At 45.0% G+C, this 21,195-nt stretch overlaps 1 protein-coding gene across 6 annotated transcripts in view; it reads left to right on the forward strand.

Annotated features, from left to right (window-relative positions):
- Positions 1–21,195, forward strand: part of LOC105478332 (5'-nucleotidase, cytosolic II) — a 196,915-nt gene that overhangs the window by 84,845 nt on the left and 90,875 nt on the right. For 2 of the 6 annotated variants that reach the window (XM_011735481.3, XM_011735484.3), the window contains exon 1: positions 2,559–2,705. The exons of 2 other annotated variants lie outside the window; for them this stretch is intronic. The gene's annotated coding sequence lies outside the window, so the exon portion shown is untranslated. Of the gene's footprint in view, positions 1–2,111; positions 2,526–2,558; positions 2,706–3,984; positions 4,007–21,195 lie in introns of those variants that run through there. 2 more of the 6 variants (XM_071069194.1, XM_071069196.1) reach the window with 2 other exon arrangements.

The following is a 21,195-nucleotide window of genomic DNA, read 5'->3' on the forward strand; positions in this document are numbered from 1 at the left end:
GGGTCTTTCTCTGTCACCCAGGCTTGAGTGCAGTGGCACAATCACAGCTTACTGCAGCCTTGACCTCCCAGGCTCAAGTGATCCTCCCACCTCAGCCTCCTGAGTAGCAGTTGCAACTACACGCTGGAGCCACCAGGCCCAGCTGATTTTTAAAAACTTTTTGTAGAGTTGAGGTCTCACCGTGTTGCCCATGCTTCATTTAAATTCTCTATAGAATTTTATTATATAAATATTCTACATTTTAGTTAGCCATTCCTCTGTTGGTAGGCAATTTAGCTGATTCTAAATTTTCTCTCTTTTTTTTTTTTGAGGCAGAGTTTCACTCCGTCACCCAGGCTGGAGCGCAGTGGTGCAATCTCGGCTCACTGCAACCTCTGCCTCCTAGGTTCAAGCGATTCTCCTGCCTCAGCCTCCTGAGTAGCTGAGATTACAGGCGTACGCCACCACACCTGGCTAATTTTTGTATTTTTAGTAGAGACGGGGTTTCGCCATGTTGGTCAGACTAGTCTCGAACTCCTGACCTCATGATATGCCAGCCTTGGCCTCCCAAAGTGCTGAGATTACATATTCATTCTTTTTCTTATTGATCTGTTAAGAATCCTTTAGAGACAAATCCTTTGTCTTTTGCATATTGCAAATAATTTCCCCCTTATTCTGTTATCTTTTAACTTTGTTTTCAGTTTCTTTTTCAAGTTATTCCATGTCTCTGATTTTTAAATTCTTTTTTTCTGATTTTTTAAAACAAAGTTCTTGATTATAAAAGTAATACAAACACCCTAAGAAATTAATACAAAAGTACAAAGAAGAAATCACTCCATCTTATCACTGAGAGAAAACAACATAATCAATTACATATTTCCCTGTAGTCTTTTGTGTGCGCAGTTTTTTTTTCCCAGTTGTGATCACATTCATTTGTATGTGTCTGTATATTTGTTTTTCTCTCAGTACCATGGTCTTTAGACACAAACCCTGGCCTTTTTTCTTTTCTTTTCTTCTTTTATTTTTGAGATGGAGTCTCCCTCTGTCGCCCAGGCTGGAGTTCAGTGGTGTGATCTTGGCTCACTGCAACCTCTGCCTCCCGGGTTCAAGCAATTCTCCTACCTCAGCCTCCCGAGTAGCTGGGACTACAGGTGCACGCCACCATGCCCAGCTAATTTTTGTTTTAGTAGAGATGGGGTTTTGCCATGTTGTTCAGGCTGGTCTTGAACTGCTGACCTCAAATGATCCACCTACCTCGACTTCCCAAAGTGATGGGATTACAGGCATGAGCCATCATGCCCCACTTCCCTGGACTTTTTTCAAATGCACTTGGTTTACAGATTGTGTTACACCAGCTTCCAACCCCTATTCCTCTTTTCCACACATCCTGAGAAATTTAGAAGGTGAGGGGCCTGAGGTCTATCCTCAGCTGACCCGAAGCGAAGTTGGCTAAGAAGCACAAGAAGGGGTAGCAATGCTCCAGTGGAGCATTTACTAAAAAGACGCGGAGGTTTTGGTTGACTGCAAGCCCAATATGAGTCAACAGTATGGGTGCCAAGAACTTTATCACAGGAGTGCAAAGCGATAGGTCCCAAAAGGAGGAAGCTATAGTCCTGCTTTGCTCTGATGATACCACAAACATTTGGTTCAGTCTTGGGTGACATATTCTCAAGAAATCACAGTCAAATCTACCATTTGCATGAGAGGGATAAAGACCCTCAAAACCAGGGCAGAGGAGGAACAATGGAAGGAACTGGAGACACTGATGTGGAGTGAGAAGACCTTGGGCAGAGGTGATAGAAGTAAAGTATCTGAAAAGTCAAAGGCCCAAGAGAGATTAGATGTTTGTTCTCTGTGGCTTCAAGGCATCGAATTTGGACCCTGAGAGTGGAAGTTTAGACACATTTCTCACTGGTGATAGCTGCCCGGACCAAGGAATTCAGTCCTCTGGAAACAGCGGGCTGCTTTTGAGGAGTCTTCCTGCTGAGTTGCTGGTGGTGGGGTGAACACTTATTGAGTGCTTACTGTGTGCCAGGACCCTGCTGAAGGCCTCACCTGTATTGTATGATTTCATCCCGTCAACACCCTTTGATGTGGAGACTGTTGTTTCCTATCCCGGTGTTACAAATGTGGGCACCGGGTATAGGAGGTCAGGTACCTCGCCCGAGGTTAGTTTGTTAAGTGGTGGTACTGGGACTCTAACTCGTACTGACAAACTTCAAAGCTGGTGTTTTTAGCCATCAGGGGGACTCGAGGGTGCCATGGGGTTGTGGACGCATGAAGGTCCTTGAGGTCCATTAGACCAAAACATTCAGTGACTGGGAAAAAGGATGCCTCTTCTCCCAAAGAAAAGCTTCAGATGAATGAGACGCAGTGGAGAGGGTAGCCCAGGGCCCGGCTGAGGGGCGCAGGCAGAATGCCAAGGGATGGAGACCTAAAGGAGATGGAAAGGTTGTCAACGTGCGTCACCCTCAGAAGCGCAAAGCCGGTGTTCCGTCGTTTGAAGATCTCCAGACCCGCGGGAGAGACCGACGCAGCGCGGTCAGGTAGCGTCGACTTCGCCGAGTTCTGCGGCGGAGCTGGGGGACGGAACAACGCGCCGGTCCCTGGCCGGGCGTGAGCGGCGGGGCGGCGCGGGGCGGTGCCGGGCGGCGAAGGTGGGGAGGGCGCGCGCCGAGGCTGCTGCGGCAGTTGCGCGCTGGGATTGTTGCCGTGCGCTGGAGCCGGTGAGTGCGGCGGGACCCATGGGCGGGCGGGGAAGGAGCGGGCGAGCGGGGAGCTAGGTGGGGAGGTGCGCCGCCGAGCACGCGACCCCAGGGTTGCGGCCGCCGCCTGCCCCCGCCTCCGGCCCCCAGGGACCATGGACCCCAGGCCCCTCTCCTTAGGCCGAGCCCCCGCCCGCGCGTTCGCGGACGCCGCACGCCTGCCAACTCCCTCGGTGCGGCCCCCGCCCCACGGCAGCCCCTTCCTCCGCGCCGCCGCGATGCCTCCGGCCCACGTCACGCTCGCGCCATTGTTTCCCAGCCGCCAACTTGCTGGGACCCCGCCTCAGCCTCCGAGTGCGGCCGTTCGCCGCGTTCCGCCCGTTCCCCCTTCCCTCACGCGGGTAGTAGCCCTTTCCTCAGTCCTGCTGACTTCCTCCAGCTGATTCCGGGCTGTCCCCGGCCACCCCTGAGGCCGTCCTTTCGCTCCTCGTAACAGCCTCCCCGCCCCTTGAGCTCCCTCGGGCGCCTCCCGAGAAGCCAGCGGGCCTCTGTGGTGGAGCGCCAGGTTGACAGCATTTTAGCAGGACCGCGAGAAACGGCCAGCTCGCTTGCCACACGCCCGTGTGCAGCACTTCCTGGAAAGGTCGCAGCGAATTGCAAGGCGCCACAAAAAACATCCGGACAGCTCCTGGTCAGGGGGCTGAGCCGTTCAGTGGCGGCCTATTCCTCTCCTTTTTTCGGGGCCCCTGAAACCGGAGAGGGCGAGATGCTGATTTGAGGCCTGAACCCTTAGTTGTAAGAAGAACGTTTTGGGGGTTTGACTTCGGCAGGCCACAGCTTCTAAAAGCAGCAGGTAGAGGCTGCTGTCCCAATCGACATTTTCCTGGGCCTTCACCTTTAGGGCCTTGATGTTTGAGGGGCGTCATGCTCTGAAGTACAGCGCCCCGAAATGACTCGTCACCATTACAGGGGGGCGTGTGCGCGCCGATCCAGGGGCCGATGAGTTCTTCAGGATTGAACTGTACTTAGTTCCCAGTGTCTGTGGACTGTTCATTTCGCCTCTTAAAGCAACGGATGCAAACTGCTGCCTAATGTGAAAGGGAGGATATTGAAACTGTGTCATTTACCATGAAAACTTAGTGTTATTATGTAGAGAAGGCTTTAGGTTTCAAAAATATTTACCACGTGGCTTTTCAACAACGGTTAGAATTTATCCAAATGAAGACATCCAGGCCTGAAAGGGTTAAGTTCGAAAAGAGAAAAAAATAGATGTGAGCTGAGAGTGAAAAAAAAAGAGGATTAAGTTCAAGAAAACATAGCTGGTTAGTAATTAAAATAAAAACTCCACATGCAGGGTTGGTACTAGCATACGCAGACTTTATTTCTGAAGTGCATTTCCATTGCAGTATAAACCACTACATTTCAGCAGTATAGGTAGCTGCATTACTCTCATTGACCCAGAATTAAGGTTTTAGGGTTTAGTAACCAACAAATCTGTAAAATAAGGTGGTGGAGGGGGCGGGGGTGGGGTGGGGCGCTGAAGGAGATGTTCTGCAGGATTCCTTTCAGTTCAAAGGTTTTATGCCATTGTATGAAAATTTACAATCAGCTACAAGTTTCCAGAAGTTTGTAAGAAGATTTATATAGATAGTATTCTCTTATAGTACCTGCCACCCTTAACCAGAAGACATCATGTCTTCCTAAAGAAAGCCAGATCACAATAGAATGTTATGCAGAGAGGTGCTCATTAATCTTTCTCTAGGCTATTTCTGCTGTTTTATGGGGAAAGAGGAATACATAAAACACAGGTTTTAAGTATTTTTATTGCTTAATTTTCTCTCTCTCTCTTTTTTTTTTCCCCCCGAGACGGAGTTTTGCTCTTGTTGGCCAGGCTGGAGTGCAATGGCGCAATCTTGGCTCATCGCAACCTCCGCCTCCCGGGTTCAAGCAATTCTCCTGCCTCAACCTCCCAAGTAGCTGGGATTACAGGCATGCGTCCCCACACTTGGCTAATTTTGAATTTTTAGTAGAGATGGGGTTTCTCCAAGTTGGTCAAGCTGGTCTCGAACTCCTGGCCTCTGGGGATCCCACCTGCCTTGGCCTCCCAAGCGCTGGGATTACAGGCGTGAGCCACTGTGTCCGGCCCTGTTGCTTAATTCTCTTACCAAAAGCTTTAATTCAATGAAATAGTAAACAACAACAAAACCCCCAAAACAAAAACCCACAACTTTATCATGTCACGACTATGCTCTTTTAAAGTACTTACATAGATAAGGGTTTTTATCTAGTTACAGTTGCTGCGTATGTAGTATTTGGGATTTTGCACTTACCAGTATTTCTGGGATGTCCGTGTATCTAGAGAATTAATCTACTCTTCATTTGTAGGTGCTCTCTAATGTGCCCCAGTAGTCAACAATGCCTGGCACAAAGGCTCTTAGTAAATTTTTGTTGAATAAATGTAATATTTTGAGGTTTTTAGACATCTAACACAAAATGCTAACTATCACAAGGTGTATGTTGAGTGACATGTGAGCAGTAAAGACAGTCATACTTTCAGCCAGGAGACATTGCATTTATTTAAGGGCCTGGATTTTGTAGTCTGGCTTGCTACTTAACGTCATGCAACCTCGGGGAACTCAGTTAACCTTAGACAAGCTCACTCAGTTTCTCTCACCTTGAGAAGGGAAAAGTAGAACAAATTTTTTTTTTTTTTTTTTTGAGACGGAGTCTCGCTCTGTCGCCCAGGCTGGAGTGCAGTGGCGCGATCTCGGCTCACTGCAAGCTCCGCCTCCCGGGTTCACGCCATTCTCCTGCCTCAGCCTCCCGAGTAGCTGGGACTACAGGCGCCCACAACCGCGCCCGGCTAATTTTTTGTATTTTTAGTAGAGACGGGGTTTCACCGTGGTCTCGATCTCCTGACCTTGTGATCCTCCCGCCTCGGCCTCCCAAAGTGCTGGGATTACAGGCGTGAGCCACCGCGCCCGGCAAAGTAGAACAAATTTTACAGGGTTATGTGGATTAAATAGAATAATTCAATTGAAGTGATACTGGCACACATTAAGTTCTTTATAAATGTTAGATTTTTTTTGCTCAGAGTGAAGGAATATTAATATAGCTTGATGGGATCAGGAAAAACAGAAAGTAACACTTCAAAGTAGGGAGAAGATGCTGAAGTGGATGTATTGAGGGTATGATTAATAGATTGTTCTCACTAAAAGGGTTTGGTAGAGCAGTAGTCTGAGATAAAGCTGGAAAGAGAAATTCCGGGAAGCAGTTTACAAGTGTGCTACATGGATTCTTTGCAATTAGAGCAGAGTGAATGACCACTTGAGGTCAGGAGTTCGAGACCAGCCTGGCCAACATGGTGAAACCCTGTCTCTACTAAAAATACGAAAATTAATCAGGCATGGCAGCGCATGCCTGTACTCCCAGCTACTCGGGAGGCTGAGGCAGAATAATTGCTTGAACCCAGGAGGTGGGGGTTGCAGTGAGCCGAGATTATGCCACTACACTCCAACCTGGGCGACAAGAGTGAAACTCCGTCTCAAAAAAAAAAAAGGAAAGCCACAAAATTAATGCAGTAAACTGACCTGGTGTGATGGCTCACGCCTGTCAGCACTTTGGGAGGTCGAGGCAGATGGATCACCTGAGGTCAGGAGTTTGAGACCAGCCTAGCCAACATGGTGAAACCCTGTCTCTACTAAAAATATAAAAAATTAGCTGGGCGTGGTGGCGCGTGCCTGTAGTCTCAGCTATTCGGGAGGCTGAGACATGAGAACCGCTTGAACCTGGGAGTTAGAGGTTGCAGTGAGCCTAGATCTGCCACTGCTCTTCAGCCTGGGCAAGCCTCCGAGTGTCTTAAAAAAAAAAAAAAAAAAAAAAACGGTAAACAGTAAAAGAAAAAAAGAAAAAAGTTAAAAAAATTATGGCAGTCTTAACCTTTGTTTTGTTTTGTTTTGTTTTGTTTTGTTTTGTTTGAGATGGAGTCTTGCTCTGTTGCCAGGCTGGAGTGCAGTGGCACGATTTTGGCTCACTGCAACCTCCGCCTTCCAGGTTCAAGCGATTCTGCTGCCTCAACCTCCCGAGTAGCTAGGACTACAGGCGTATGCCACCACGCCCAGCTAACTTGTTTTTTTTTGTTTGTTTTTTTTTTGTTTTTTTTTTTTTGAGACGGAGTCTTGCTCTGTCGCCCAGGCTGGGGTGCAGTGGCTGGATCTCAGCTCACTGCAAGCTCCACCTCCCGGGTTTACGCCATTCTCCTGCCTCAGCCTCCTGAGTAGCTGGGACTACAGGCGCCCGCCACCTCGCCCGGCTAGTTTTTTGTATTTTTTAGTAGAGATGGGGTTTCACTGTGTTAGCCAGGATGGTCTCGATCTCTTGACCTCATGATCCGCCCGCCTTGGCCTCCCAAAGTGTTGGGATTATAGGCGTGAGCCACCGTGCCCGGCCCTTAATTTTAAATGTTAAAATTTGATAAAGAAGGTGCGTAGTAGACATATCAAATGATCATTATATTATTTTCTGTATGTTTGAAATATTTCACAGTATTTTTTTTTTTTTTTTTTTTTGAGACGGAGTCTCGCTCTGTCGCCCAGGCTGGAGTGCAGTGGCCAGATCTCAGCTCACTGCAAGCTCCGCCTCCCGGGTTCACGCCATTCTCCTGCCTCAGCCTCCCGAGTAGCTGGGACCACAGGCGCCGCCACCTCGCCCGGCTAATTTTTTGTGTTTTTAGTAGAGACGGGGTTTCGCCGTGTTAGCCAGGATGGTCTCGATCTCCTGACCTTGTGATCCGCCCGTCTCGGCCTCCCAAAGTGCTGGGATTACAGGCTTGAGCCACCGCGCCCGGCCAGAAATATTTCACAGTATTTTAAGACGAACCTAAAATAAAGCATTAAAGAAACCCCATTAAACCAAGGAGCCTATAAAATACATATCCCACTGGGCATCTGTAACAAAAACGTGCTAATACTCAACAAGCTTGCTGATTTTTTTTTTTAAGCCGTTAAATTTCAGGCATCAGATTTCAGTCTTTTCTTTCCAAGCAGATACTACAAGCAGGCTCTTTCATCTCACACTCTTTTTTTTTTCCTGAGACGGAGTCTCACTTTGTCGCCCAGGCTGGCTTGATCTCAGCTTACTGCAACCTCTACCTCCCAGGTTCAAGCAATTCTCCTGCCTCTGCTTCCTGAGTACTACAGGCATGCTGGGAATACAGGCATGCACCTCTACGCCTGGCTAAGTTCTGTATTTTCAGTAGAGATGGGGTTTTACCATGTTGGCCAGGCTGGTTTCGAACTCCTGACCTCAGGTGATCTGCCCAGCTTGGCCTCCCAAAGTGCTGGGATTATAGGCATAAGCCACTGCGCCCAGCCCAAATATGTTATACAGAATTTTCTGATTTATAAATGTGGGCAACTGATTGTAAAAAATTGTAAAAAACCCTGTGACCTCTACAGAATCTGGACCCATAAATCTATTTCTACATCTGGAAGGAAACTTGAGAGTCTTCCAAGTTCAGTGCCTTCATCTGACAGATGGGGAAAGTGAATCCCAAAATGGTTTGCCTTTTTTGTCTTTTATGCAAGAAAGCCTTCCCTACCTTTGATCCATAAGGCTGTTCATCTCTGTATTCTTCTATAAATTGTATGGTTTTGCTTTTTCACATTTAGGTTTATTGACAGTGTTTATTTTTTCTGCTCAGTTTATCTTCATTTTTATTTATTTTGATTTGGAATCTCGCACTGTCGCCCGGGCTGGAGTGCAATGGCACGATCTCCGCTCACTCTGCCTCTTGGGTTCAAGCGATTCTCCTGCTTCAGCTCCTAAGTAGCTGGGATTACAGGCGCCCGCCACCACGCCCGGCTAATTTTTTTGTATTTTTAGTGGAGATGGGGTTTCGGTACGTTGGCCAGGCTGGTCTTGAACTCCTGACCTCATGATCCACCTGCCTTGGCCTCCCAAAGTGTTGGGATTACAGGCGTGAGCCACTGCACCCGCCCTAGTTTATCTTTAATATGATCATTTAGTATTTGTGTTCCATGTTCTTTTTCTACCATTGTGTCTGTCATAAAATTATCCTCTATAAATTCATAAGGACAGGACATGCTTTTGTTACGCTCTGATTTTGGGTCAGAATATTGTAGAAAATGAAATTTTTGAATTCATTTTAGTGTAAATATTTTACAGATTTCTGCTTTTCTACACTATTTTGTCTCATTTGCCTTTAAAGATGAGTAGTACATGTATTTGACTATCCTTGAAAAATATTTTGTACACTTTTTAAAGCAGTCATGTTAGAATCTAGTTAGGCATTTGCGTATCTCTATCTAGTTTGTTTCAGAGCTGCTAAGTAAACCAGCTAGAATAATAGTGTGCAGATTGAAATAGCTCAAACATTCTGCATCAAAATTGTCAGAATTTTAAGTTATTTTAATAAGCATTTAACCAGTATCATGCTGTGTAAATAAGACCAAGCTGTGGCTTGGAGAGTAAACATTAGAACTTCTTTTTTTTTTTTAGATGGGTTCTCACTTTGTTACCCAGGCTGAAGTGCAGTAGCGCAGTCTCAGCTCACTGCAACCTCTGCCTCCCGGGTTCAAGCAATTCTCTGCCTCAGCCTCCTGAGTAGCTGGCGTTACAGGTGCCCACCACCACACCCGGCTAATTTTTTTTTTTTTTTGTATTTTTAGTAGAGATGGGGTTTCACCATCTTGGCCAGGCTGCTCTTGAACTCCTGACCTTGTGATCCACCTGCCTCGGCCTCCCAAAGTGCTGAGATTACAGATGTAAGCCACCACACCTGGCCTTTTTAATTTTTTTAAGATGGAGTCTCTGTGTTGCCCAAGCTGGAGTGCAGATTTGCAATCTCAGCGCACTGCAACTTCCGCCTGCTGGGTTCAAGCGATTCTCCTGCCTCAGCCTCCCTAGTAGCTGGGATTACAGGTATGCACCACCATGCCTAGCTAATTTTTGTATTTTTAGTAGAGATGGGTTTTGCCATGTTGGCCAGGCTGGTCTTGAACTCGTTACCTCAGGTGATCCGCCCACCTCAGCCTCCCAAAGTGTTGGGATTACAGGCATGAACCATCGCGCCTGGCCTAACATTAGAGTCTTTCACAAATCTGAAGTCAGTAAATGCCTTTTTTTTTTTTTTTTGAGACGGAGTCTTGCTCTGTCACCCAGGCTGGAGTGCAGTGGTGCCATCTCAGCTCACTGCAACCTCCATCTCCTGGGTTCAAGCTATTCCCCTGCCTCAGCCTCCCTAGTAGCTGGGATTACAGGTGTGTGCCACCACACCTGGCTATTTTTTTGTATTTTTAGTAGAGACGGGGTTTCACAGTGTTAGCCAGGATGGTCTCGATCTCCTGACCTCGTTGTCCGCCCGCCTCGGCCTCCCAGAGTGCTGGGATTACAGGCATAAGCCACTGCACCCGGCCAGTAAATGCCCTTTTTTTTTTTTTTTTGAGATGGAGTCTTGCTGTGTCACCCAGGTTGGAGTGCAGTGGCATGATCTCGGCTTGCTGCAAACACCGCTTCACGGGTTCACGCCATGCTTCTGCCTCAGCCTCCCAAGTAGCTGGTACTGCAGGCGCCTGCCACCACGCCCGGCTAATTTTTTGTATTTTTAGTGGAGACGGGGTTTCACTGTGTTAACCAGGGTGGTCTCGATCTCCTGACCTCGTGATCCGCCCACCTCAGCCTCCCAAAGTGCTGGGATTACAGACGTGAGCTGCCATGCCTGGCCAATGCCATTTTTTTAAGCCTTGAATTACTCGTTTACTTTTGAAGTAGGTTTGGTGAAATAAATCTTGAAATAATACTCTGTAGGTCTGAAAGCTTCCAGGAAGAAAGGAAACAAACCTGTAGCTATAGCTGTCCTTAGATTTAGGATACTTTAATTGACGTGATAAATGTGTGAAATTGCTACAGCCTCTGATACGTAGTGGACACTCTGAGATTTTGACTCCAAAAGTAGAGGCCTATTACTCATTCCTCCAAACATAAAGTACTGTATTGTGCTGAGGCCTCCAGTATTCAAACATCTTGCACTCAAGCATTGTAAACAGTTTATTGACCAATTTCCATGTCTCAGCCTCTGTTCTTAGCATCTTGCATTCTTGTTCCAACTATTGTTTTGCAACGGAAGAACTGTAGTGCTTATAATTTGCTTAGTCATAGAACTAGTTGGTGTTAGAGCCAGGTTTTGAACCCAGGCAGTGTGGCTCCAGAATCTGTACTTTTTTTTTTTTGAGACGGAGTCTTTCTCTGTCTCCCGGGCTGGAGTGCAGTGGCCGGATCTCAGCTCACTGCAAGCTCCGCCTTCAGGGTTTACGCCATTCTCCTGCCTCAGCCTGCCGTGTAGCTGGGACTACAGGCGCCCGCCACCTCGCCTGGCTAGTTTTTGTTTTTGTATTTTTTAGTAGGGACGGGGTTTCACCGCGTTAGCCAGGATGGTCTCGATCTCCTGACCTCGTGATCCGCCTGTCTCGGCCTCCCAAAGTGCTGGGATTACAGGCTTGAGCCACCGTGCCCGGCCGAGAATCTGTACTCTTAACCACAGTATAATTCTGTGACTTCAAATTTTCTAACTTCTCTTTCCTGTTTACTTCTTCGTAAAATGAGAATAATAGTACCTAACATATAGGGTTGTTCTGAAAAGTCAATGAGTTAAAATATGTACTGTACTGCTTAGAATCATACATGAAAAATAGTAAGTACTCAATAAATGTTGGCTGTTAATCATGTTAGCGTTATTAAGGCATTGAACTCATGCATATCTCTGAATTTTAACCAAATAGGTGGACTAAACCTTGAGTGCGAATTTATTTATTAAAAGGTAGAAATACTGTGGTCTGGTTATTTATGCCTTTCCGATTTTATCTTTTTAAATTATTTTGTAAGAGGAAAAAAAAAAAGCTGAACCAAAGTTGAATGGTGAGCAGGAGTTCATTGGTAAGAGAATGAGTTCTTTTTTGAAATAAAGCAGTTTTTTACCTGCCCTTTTTTTTTTTTTTTTTTTGAGACAGAGTCTTTGTCTGTTGTCCAGGCTGGAGTGTGCAGTGATGCGATCTTGGCTCACACAACCTCTGCCTTCCCGGCTCAAGCAATCTTCCTACCTCAGCCTCCCGAGTAGCTGGGTCTACAGGCACCCATCACTATGCCTGTCTAATTTTTGCATGTTTTTATAGAGATGGGGGTTTTGCCATGTTGCCTAGGCTGGTCTCGAACTCATAAGCTCGAGAGATCCGCCTGGCTTGGCCTCCCAGAGTGGTGGGATGATAGGTGTGAGCCACTGTACCTTGCCCTATTTTTTTTTTTTTTTTAAGGAGTATTCAGGAATCATTACTAAAGGTGCAAAGTCATATATGGTCTGAATGTAAAAATTGTGCAACTTGTTTATACCTGTATGCTTTTGAAGACCTCAGTTAATTATGGCAATGTTTTGAAGAAATAGCTCAATATTTTAAAATGTTTTCCTTACATGCTCTCTTGTTCCTTTGTGTCAATAACCATGTTATTGTTGAAGGTCTGGTATTCAAAGCATTCGGTTAGAAGCAACCTTAATGTGTTGATGTAGAACAAATATATAGCAGTCTATGTGATATGGCAGGATAGTAGCAATAGAATGTTGATGAGAACATAGCAAAATTCCAGTCTTGGCCGGGCGCGGTGGCTCAAGCCTGTAATCCCAGCACTTTGGGAGGCCGAGACGGGCGGATCACGAGGTCAGGAGATCGAGACCATCCTGGCTAACACGGTGAAACCCCGTCTCTACTAAAAAATACAAAAAACTAGCCGGGCGCAGTGGCGGGCGCCTGTAGTCCCAGGTACTCGGGAGGCTGAGGCAGGAGAATGGCGTGAACCCGGGAGGCGGAGCTTGCAGTGAGCTGAGATCCGGCCACTGCACTCCAGCCTGGGTGGCAGAGCGAGACTCTGTCTCAAAAAAAAAAAAAAAAAAAAAAATTCCAGTCTTTTTTTTTTTTTTTTTTTGAGGCGGAGTCTTGACTCTGTCGCCCAGGCTGGAGTGCAGTGGCACCATCTCGGCTCACTGCAAGCTCCGCCTCCCGGGTTCGCGCCATTCTCCTGCCTCAGCCTCCCGAGTAGCTGGGACTACAGGCGCCCGCCACCGCGCCCGGCTAATTTTTTGTATTTTAGTAGAGACGGGGTTTCACCGTGTTAGCCAGGATGGTCTCGATCTACTGACCTCGAAAATTCCAGTCTTTTTTGTATGTTTTTTAAAACTTTAGGAACAGAAGAAATAAATTTGTAGTTTCTAGTTACAATTTCAGACTACAGATAGGAGCATGTAGCTGCTTGAAGAAGAAAAACAAATTGTCAAGGCAACAGGTACTGCATTTCTCACTGGACAAGATCTCTTCTCAACTTTGTTATTTTTTCCTTCAGAGAACAAGGAAGCTTTTGTTCCAAGGCCTGATGTTGAAATGTTAGCAAAATATTATGTTAATCAAGCCAAGAATCTTATGTATTTGTGAATCAAGAGTAAGATTTCACGAATATTCATTTAGAGCAAGGACTTGTGCAGTTATTCTTGCATTTTCAGGCTTACACAAAAATAGGCTTCTGAAAACCTCCATGTATAGGGGTTTAGTGGTTCATTTATTTGTCTGTTAAGTCTACCCTGCGAGATGCTGGGGATAGAGCAGCAAATAAAACATTCCTCTGCCTTATGGAGCTTATATTTTGGAGAGATTGACAGAATGCAAACTGTCAAATGTAAGTATTACGTGCAAAAAACAAGTAAAGTAGGGTAAGAGGAGAGTGAGTGATGTGTGTGGGTAAGTGCGGTATTATTAGTTGGAGTTTGTTATCCGTCGGCCTCACTTTGGTGTGTGAACTATGAGTGTTGGCCTTTGACAGGAATGTGTAGTGCAATGTGGGACAAATGAGATAAAGAACTCTGAATGAAAATAATGAAATGAAAAGCAAACAAAAAAACTTGTTTATAGGATAGGCTCAGTGACTCATGCCTGTAATTCCAGCACTTTGGGAGGCAGGTGGATCATTTGAGGTCAGGAGTTCGAGACCAGCCTGACCAACACGGTGAAATCCCATCTGTCCTAAAAATACAAAATTAGCTGGGCGTGGTGGTGCATGCCTGTAATCCCAGCGACTTGGGAGGCTGAGGCAGGAGAATCGCTTGAATCCGGGAGGCGGAGGTTGCAGTGAGCCAAGATTGCATCATTGCACTCCACCTGGGCAACAAGAGTGAAACTCCTGTCTCAAAGAAACTTAAAAAAAAAAAAAAAAATACTTATCATGAACTGTTTAAAAGATGATGAGAGGTAGTGAAACATTTAACATAATTTAAATGCAACAGTTTTAAGGAGTCTTCTGGAAAAATAGGCATTTTTTCATCTTAAACTATTTTATTTTGTAATTTTTATAGATTTAGGGGATACAGTTTTGGATATATAGCTTAGCGGTGGTATGGCTTTTTAGTGTAACCATCACCTGAGTAGTGTACATTGTACTCATTAGGTAATTTCTCATCCCTCACCCACCTCCCACCCCCACTTAAAGTATTTTATATACGTGTGTGTATATATACATATATGTATCTCCTTTCATGTGTTTTGTGATGATAAGGATTAAAGTTTACAAAATACTTTAAAAAGCTATAGCTTATTTCACAGTGCTGTTCTTTGAGTTATAGGTGACACTGTTAACTACAAATATGAGGATTTAGTTTTTCAGCAGTACTGGTAGATAAAGTAAACTTGCATCTGACTTTCTGTGTTTTTTTTTTTTTTTTTTTTTTTTTTGAGACGGAGTCTCGCTCTGTCACCCAGGCTGGAGTGCAGTGGCCGGATCTCAGCTCACTGCAAGCTCCGCCTCCCGGGTTCACGCCATTCTCCTGCCTCAGCCTCCCGAGTAGCTGGGACTACAGGCGCCTGCCACCTCGCCCGGCTAAGTTTTTGTATTTTTAGTAGAGACGGGGTTTCACTGTGTTACCCAGGATGGTCTCGATCTCCTGACCTCGTGATCCGCCCGTCTCGGTTTCCCAAAGTGCTGGGATTACAGGCTTGAGCCACCGCGCCCGGCCTGACTTTCTGTGTTTTTAAGGGGATGTATTTGTCAGTAAGTTGGTTTGTGGCTGTGTTACAGAGAGGACCCTTAATCACAATATAACAATAAAACCAAGTGGCTAACTACTATAGTTTATTGATTTTACTCGCTCATCTGCCAAGGATTGGGGTTATCAAAGACTGAATAAAATGTGGCTGTTTAGTACAATATGAGGCATACAAGTGGAGGATATAGCTTTAACTTTTCTTTTTCCAGAAACTGCTTTAATGTAAGTAATATGCAATGAAAGTTTTTGTATTTAGAGACCAAAATAAGTTTCAGGCTGGTGAGAAAATTTGAAGAAATTGTTTAAAATTATCCTTTCCATTTAAGTTTTAGGGCAGTGTTCTTAGAATGAGAGTGAATGGGTTGATTATAAAACTTACAAATGCCAAGTTTTGTATTTTTTTTTTTTGAGATGGATTTTTGCTCTGTCATCCAGGCTAGAGTACAGTGGCGTGATCTTGGCTCACTGCAAGCTCTGCCTCCCAGGTTCAAGTGATTCTCCTGCCTCAGCCTCCCAAGTTGCTGGGATTAAGAGTGCCTGCCAGCATGTTTGGCTAATTTTTGTATTTTTAGTAGAGATAGGGTTTCATCTTGTTGGCCAGCTGGTCTCGAACTCCTGACCTCAGGTGATCCACCTGCCTCGGCCTCCCAAAGTGCTGGGATTACAGGTGTGAACCACCCAAGTTTTGTATTTTAAATACAAAATTAAAATTTCAGTGAAGTAGAAACTAGTGATTATTCATACTGCTGTTATTACCCTATTATCTACGTTGACATACTTTTTCCATTGAAAAATGAGTATTTGATTCAAACTGCCATGTGTTAAACACTTCGCGTGATAGACCTGCTCTACATATTGTTAAAGTGCTTCTTACTTTATTCCAAGTGAATTACTCACCTAACTTGAAATAGACGTGTAAAATGACTTTTTTTTTTTTTTTTTGAGACGGAGTCTCACTCTGTCAGCCCAGGCTCAATGCAGTGGCTGGATCTCAGCTCACTGCAAGCTCCGCCTCCCGGGTTTACGCCATTCTCCTGCCTTAGCCTCCCGGGTAGCTGGGACTACAGGCGCCGGCCACCTCGCCCAGCTAGTTTTTTGTATTTTTTAGTAGAGACGGGGTTTCACCGTGTTAGCCAGGATGGTCTCGATCTCCTGACCTTGTGATCCGCCCGTCTCGGCCTCCCAAAGTGCTGGGATTACAGGCTTGAGCCACTGTGCCCGGCCATGTAAAATGACTTTTTAAAGAGTGTTTGCCAATGTATAACTCTAGCAGTATGGCATTTTGTCTTAATGCAGAATTGTCATGAAAAGAAGTGCTGATTGCTTTTTTTTTTTTTTTTTTTTTTTTTGAGATGGAGTGTTGCTCTGTTGCCCAGGCTGGAGTGCAGTGGCACAATCTCAGCTCACTGCAACCTCCGCCTCCCAGGTTCAAGCAATTCTCCTGCCTCAGCCTCCCGAGTAGCTGGGACTACAGAGATATGCCAGCATGCCTGGCTAATTTTTTTCCATTTTTACTAGAGTCAGAGTTTCATCATGTTGGCCAGGCTTGTCTCGAACTCCTGACCTCAAATGATCCACCCACCTTGGCCTCCCAAAGTGCTAGGATTTCCGGCTTGAGCCACCACGCCCGGCCTTGACTGCTATTTATATACTTTTATCAATTTGGGCATGGCATGAAGAATGTTACTGTACTACATCATAATTCTTGAACTTTTCTTAACATTATGTTAAGTAATGAGAAGGTAATTATGGGAGGGACAAAATTTCCTTTCATTGTAGTTTAAAGATAGTGGTCTTACTACATGCGGCTGTCAGCATTTTATTGGCATACCATTTTGAGGGAAAGAATATTCAGTGCACATTGCTAACCAGGCTTACCCTACAGTTTCAGTTGCTCTTTGCTTCCTGTTTTCAGCAGTTGCCTAAAGCTGTTGGAGCAGCTGTTTTCCTTTCTTTGGGGGAGGGTGATGGTAGTGGTGAAGGGGACTGTGCATGTTTTGCCTGTGAAAAAAATTTTTTTCTTTTCGAGACAGAGTCTTGCTCTGCTGTCCAGGCTGGAGTACAGTGATGTGATCTCCTGACATCAGGTGATCCACTCGCCTCGGTCTCCCAGAGTTCTGGGATTACAAGTGTGAGCCACTGCCACTGGCTGAAAAACAGTCTTATTGTGGCATAATTGGTATACAATAAGTTGCACATAGAGTATATAATAAGTTTTGACATATATATATGTACCCATGAAACCATCACCATAATGAAGATATTGAACGTATTACCGCTTCTCCCCAAAAGTTTTCCTGGGCTCCTTTGTAATACCTCCTCCTCCCCCTACTTGACCTCCCTACCCCAGGGAGCCACTGATCTGCGTTCTGTCAGATTAGTGTGCATTTTCTAGGATTTTATATATATGGAATCATACACTATGTACTCTTTGTCTTTCACTCAGTGTAATTATTATGAATTTTTTTAATGTTTTGCATGTAAATACTTTATTCCTTTGTATTGCGTAGTAGTATTACATTGTACAGATGTACCATAAGTATTTTTATCCATTCACTTGTTGATAACGTTTGGGTTGTTTGTAGTTTCTGGCCATCACAAAGCTGTTGTGAACATTTGTGTATAAGTTTAAAAAAAAATTTTTTTTTTTTAAGATAGGATCTCTGTTGCCCAGGCTGGAGTGCAATGGCACGAGACGATCTTGGCTCACTGTAGCCTCAACCTCTTGGGCTCATGTGATCTTCCCAAGTAGCTGGGACCATAAGCATGTGCCACCATGCCCAGCTAATTTTTCAATTTTTGTGAAGACTGCATTTTGCCATGTTGCCCAGGCTGCTCTTGAACTCCTGGGTTCAAGCAATCCGCCCATCTTGGCCTTTCAAAGTATTGGGATTACAGGCATGAGCCACTGTGCCCAAGCCTGTGTTCAAGTCTTTATATGGATATATGCTTTAATTTCTCTTGGACAGTTACTTACAATTAAAAAGCCTGGGACATATGATAGGTATATGTTTAAGTTTTAAATAAATGGCAGACTTTTCCAGAGTGCTTGTGCCATTTTTATTTTCTTTCCAGCAGTGTAGTAGAATTCAAGTTGCTCTACATTCTCAACATTTGATGTTGTCTGTCTCTTTAATTTTAAATATTCAAATAGGCATATTTTGGTATCTTACTGTGTTTTTAATTTGTATCTCCCTAGTGACAAATGATGTTAAACATCACTTCATGTGCCTATTTGCCATTTATATATATTCTTTGATGAAATGTCTATGTATAATTTTTGCCTGTATTTTAATTGGATTATTTATCTTATTATTGCATTTTGAGAGCCCTTCATATATTCTGGATACAAGTTCTTTTGTCAGATGTGTGTTTGCAAATATTTTGTCCCAAACCATAGCTTGTCTTTTTCCTCCCAATACAAGAGAGAGAGAAAACATCTAATGGAAAGATAATATATAAATGCAATTTTGTTTTAGTTTTTTAAGTTCTCAGCCATGCAGAGGGACTTAGAACAAATTAAGTATACAAACAAGGTTGCAGAGACAATATTTTAACCTCCTAAGAGAATAAAATATTCTGAATCTTTTGCATATGCACATAAACCATAATATGCAGAACAGATTAATATGATGTATATATGCCAACCCTGTGGTAGGTTGGTGTATTGTTTGTTTTATTTTTTTGTTTAGAAATTGGGTCTCACTGTCACCCAGGCTGAAGTGCAGTGGTATGATTGTAGCTCGCTGCAACGTCGAACTCCTGGGCTCAAGCGATCCTCCTGCCTCGGCTTCCTAAGTAGCTGAGAGTATAGGTGCAAACCACTGTGTTACTAAATACAAAAAATTAGCCGGGCGTGGTGGCATGCACCTGTAATCCCAGCTATTTGGGTGCAGTTGTTGTTTGTGCATGTGCAGTTGTTGTACATACAACTTGCTTTATTTTGTATATCACTCCCTTACTTTACGCAGGTCTCTGAACAAATATTATCTCCTCAAAGAGGCCTTCCATGGTTTTCCTACGTACAGTATTGTTACAGGAAAGGGGTCCTGATCCAGACCCCAAGAGAGGGTTCTTGGATCTGATGTAATGAAGAATTTAGGGCGAGTCCGTAAAGTGAAAGCAAATTTATTAAGGAAGTAGAGAAGGCTGAGCACAGTCGCTCACACCTGTAATCCCAGCACTTTGGGAGGCTAAGGGCAGATCATTAGGTCAGGAGTTCGACACCAGCCTGACCAACATGGTGAAACCCCGTCTCTACTAAAAATACAAAAATTAGCTGGGCAAGGTGGCGCGTGCCTGTAATCCCAGCTACTCAGAAGGCTGAGGCAGGAGAATCACTTGAAACTGGGAGGCGGAGGTTGCAGTGAGCCAAGATTGCATCACTGCACTCCAGCCTGGCCTACAGAGCGAGACTCCATCTCGAAAAAGAAAAAAGATAATGTAGAGGAATAAAAGAATGACCACTCTGTAGGCAGAGCAACCCCAAGGGCTGCTGCTTGTCCTTTTTTTTTTTTTTTTTTTTGAGACAGTCTTGCTCTCGTTGCCCAGGCTGCAGTGTAGTGGCGTGATCTCGGCTCATTGCAACCTCCACCTCCTGGTTTAAAGCGATTCTCCTGCCTTAGCCACCCAAGTAGCTGGGATTACAGGTGTGGGCCACCGTGTCCAGCTAATTTTTTGTATTTAGTAGAGACGGGATTTCACCATGTTGGTCAGACTGGTCTCGAACTCCTGACCTCAGGTGATCACCCGCTTTGGCCTCCCAAAGTGCTGGGATTACAGGCGTGAGCCACTGCGCCAGTCGCTGCTTGTCCATTTTTATGCTTATTTCTTGATTATATACTAAACCAGGGTGGATTATTCATGCCTCCCCTTTTTAGAACATGTAGGGTAACTTCCTGACGTAACCATGGCCTTTGTAAACTGTCGTGGTGCTGGTGGGAGTGTAGTAGTGAGGACAGCAGAGGTCACTCTCATTGCCATCTTGCTTTTGGTTGGTTTTGGCTGGCTTGTTTATTGTAAGATATTTTATCGGCAAGGTCTTTATGATCTGTATCTTGTGCTGACCTCCTGTCTCATCTTGTGACTTAGAATGCTTAATCATCTGGGAATGTAGCCCATTAGGTCTCAGCTTCATTTTACCCAGCCCCTACTCAAGATAGTTGCCCTGGTTCAGATGCCCCTGAGAGTATGACCATTGTCATTCTTTATTTTCTTGCCTTATTTATCTTTTTTTTTTTTGAGACAGAGTCTTGCTCTGTCCCCTAGGCTGAAGTGCAGTGGCACGATCTCAACTCACTGCAACCTCTATCTCCTGGGTTCAAGTGATTCTCTTGCCTCAGCCTTCTGAGTAGCTGGGATTATGGGTGCGTGCCACCACACCCAGCTAATTTTTGTGTTTTTAGTGGAGACGGGGTTTCACCATGATGGCCAAGATGGTCTTGATCTCTTGACCTCGTGATCTGCCCGCCTCGGCCTCCCAAAGTGCTGGGATTATAGGCATGAGCCACTGTGCCTGGCTTTTTTTTTTTTTTTTGAGACAGGTCTTCCTCTGTCACTGAGGCTGGAGTGCAGTGGCATAATCGGCTCACTGCAAGCTCTGCCTCAACCTCCGCCTCACTGCAACCTCTGCTGGGCTCAAGCGATACTCCTGCCTCAGCCTCCCAAGTAGCTGGGACTACAGGTACGGACCACCATGCCCAACTAATTTTTTGCCATGTTGCCCAGACTTCAAATTCTTGAGCTCAAGTGATCCGCCCACTTTGGCCTCCCAAAGTGATGGGATTATAGGCATGAACCACTGTGCCTGGTCTGTGTACAAGTTTTATAGTTTTAGATTTTACATTTAGGTCTATGATCCGTCTTAAATTTTGTGTGTGTTGAGAGGTGTGGATTAAGTTCATTTTTCCACAAAAGGAGAGCCAGTTGTTCCTGCACAATGGATTATTCAGTCATTAGAAGGAATGAAATGTGATATGTGATACTACATGGATGAGCTTTGAAAATATTATGCTAACTGAAAGAAGGCAGACACAAAAGGTCACATGTTGTATGATTCCATTTATATGAAATATCCAGAATAGTTAAATCCAGAGACAGAGTCTAGATTGGTTGTTGCCAGGGGCTAGGTGGAGGGCATAGTGGGGAGAAAGTGCGTAATGGATAAGGGGTTTTACTTTAGAGTCATGGAAGTATTTTGACACTAAAAGGAGTTGGTGGTTGCACTAAATGCCACCAACTTGTTCACTTTAAAGTGGTCAGTTTTTGGCCGGGCGCGGTGGCTCAAGCCTGTAATCCCAGCACTTTGGGAGGCCGAGACGGGCGGATCACGAGGTCAGGAGATCGAGACCATCCTGGCTAACACGGTGAAACCCCGTCTCTACTAAAAAATACAAAAAACTAGCCGGGCGAGGTGGC

Source organism: Macaca nemestrina, chromosome 9 (assembly GCF_043159975.1).
Source record: "Macaca nemestrina isolate mMacNem1 chromosome 9, mMacNem.hap1, whole genome shotgun sequence".
Classification (NCBI taxonomy): Eukaryota; Metazoa; Chordata; class Mammalia; order Primates; family Cercopithecidae; genus Macaca; species Macaca nemestrina.